Raw genomic sequence first — 1,685 nt, 5'->3', positions numbered from 1 at the left:
TTTCCATGCCCATTCCTGCTGTCCCCAACCTGCTCCCAGTGTCCCCATCTCCATCCCCAATGTCCCTATCCCAACCCCCCTGTCCCCATTCCTATTCCTGGTTCCCACAGAGGAACTGCCGGATGCTGGAGGAGGGAGCCAGGATTTATTGCCCAAAGCAGGAGATTTTCACACCCAAATTAAAGCCTCAGGTCCTGGGTTTCACACAGGAAAAAGCAGGAAGTTGATCCATCCTGAAGAGCCGCAGGGGGCCGGGGTGGATGGGAGCAGCGGGATGAGCTCTGCCAGCAGCTCCTGCCTTTCCACAGGGAGAGGGAAGGGGCGGATCCAGCTCCAGGATCACTCAGGCTGTGATTCCTGCTGGGATGAGAGTGGGGAAAGGAGTCACCATGTCCCTGTTCCCATCCCAGGGGATGGAGCCGGCTGTGGAGCCCAGGGAGAGTAGGAACTGCTCCGGAATCCCTCCTGATCCTGCTCTGTCCATCCCACCCCAATCCCACTCCATCCATCCCACCCCAATCCCACTCCAGAATCCAGCCCTGATCCCAGTCCACAGATCCACCTGATCCCACTCTGGAATCCTGCCCTGAGCTGCAATCCCCTTCCAATCCCGCTCCAGCCATTAGGCCCCCATTCCCCTCTGGAATCCCGGCATCCATCCTGGGATCCCTGCACAGAGGATCTGGATCCACACACGCCGCTGGGACTCACTGGTGGGCGCGGGGTCGTATCCATTCCCCTCCCTCTTCCCTATGGAAAGAAAGTGGGATCAGCACCCGTGGCACAGGATCCCCGGAATGCTGCCGGGCGGATCCGTGCCCCTTGCCGACCCCCATCCCGGGAGTTACCGGATCGGAGCTTCCAGACACCGACTGCCACGAGGCCGATGATGATGATGATGGCAGCGATGACGGACACAGTGTCCTAGTTAGAACAGCTGGGACCGATTCCTCACTGGATGGGTGTAGCCCAAAAGTGTGTATTCTATGGCCTTCCATGCCATTTTCCCAGGAACTGTTGTCGGGGGAGGGGGCCTGCGAGGTGGGGGGGTGTCCCTGTCCTCATACCCTTTTATGGAATTCCCTGCTCTGAGAATCCTCATATCCTTTTATGGAATTCCCCACTCTGAGGGAAGAACTAAGCATCCTTTTATGGAATTCCCCGCTCTCAGGGAACGACTGACCATTCCTGCCTGAACTGGAGAATATATAAACCTGGAGTTTCAGAACCTTTCCACCACTCGTGGGATCGAGAGGAAGGCTGCAGCTCACCACTCTCAACCAGACTGAGACCACCACCCTCAACTGGACTGCAATCACCACTTCTGACCAGACTGCAACAGCTCTCCCACCAGCAGGTTTTTTTCCCCTCTCCCTTTACTTTGGACTCGGGGGGGGGCCAAGGAAAACCACTTTGTTCATGCCCCAGGGTGCTGGGTTATACATTTGGGTTTTGTGGGTTAAAACCAATTGCTTGTCTGTATAATCAGACTTATTGGGCAAGGGGGGCCCAAGGGGGGCCCAAGGGGGGCCCAAGGGAGGCCCAAGGGGGCTGGTCCAGGGGGGGAAGGGCTGCAGGGGGCGGATCCCGGAGGAGGAAACCCGCCAAAAGCGGCGGCCCAGCCGAGGGAGGAGCCGAGCGGGAGCACAAAGAAGAGCAGCCAAAAGGTCCTGGCGGTCGCTGGG

At 58.3% G+C, this 1,685-nt stretch overlaps 1 long non-coding RNA gene across 1 annotated transcript; it reads right to left on the bottom strand.

Annotated features, from left to right (window-relative positions):
• Positions 1 to 259: 259 nt before the first annotated feature.
• On the bottom strand, positions 260 to 920 carry LOC115307843. Its single transcript, XR_003916215.1, has 3 exons — positions 849 to 920; positions 712 to 750; positions 260 to 360 (listed from the first exon to the last, which is right to left on the bottom strand). It is a non-coding gene; the product is annotated as an uncharacterized LOC115307843 (long non-coding RNA).
• Positions 921 to 1,685: the final 765 nt, after the last annotated feature.

Source organism: Manacus vitellinus, unplaced genomic scaffold (genome assembly GCF_001715985.3).
Source record: "Manacus vitellinus isolate BGI_N305 unplaced genomic scaffold, ASM171598v3 ctg7180002428495_pilon, whole genome shotgun sequence".
Taxonomy (NCBI): Eukaryota; Metazoa; Chordata; class Aves; order Passeriformes; family Pipridae; genus Manacus; species Manacus vitellinus.
This window is presented reverse-complemented; position numbering and strand designations above follow the sequence as displayed.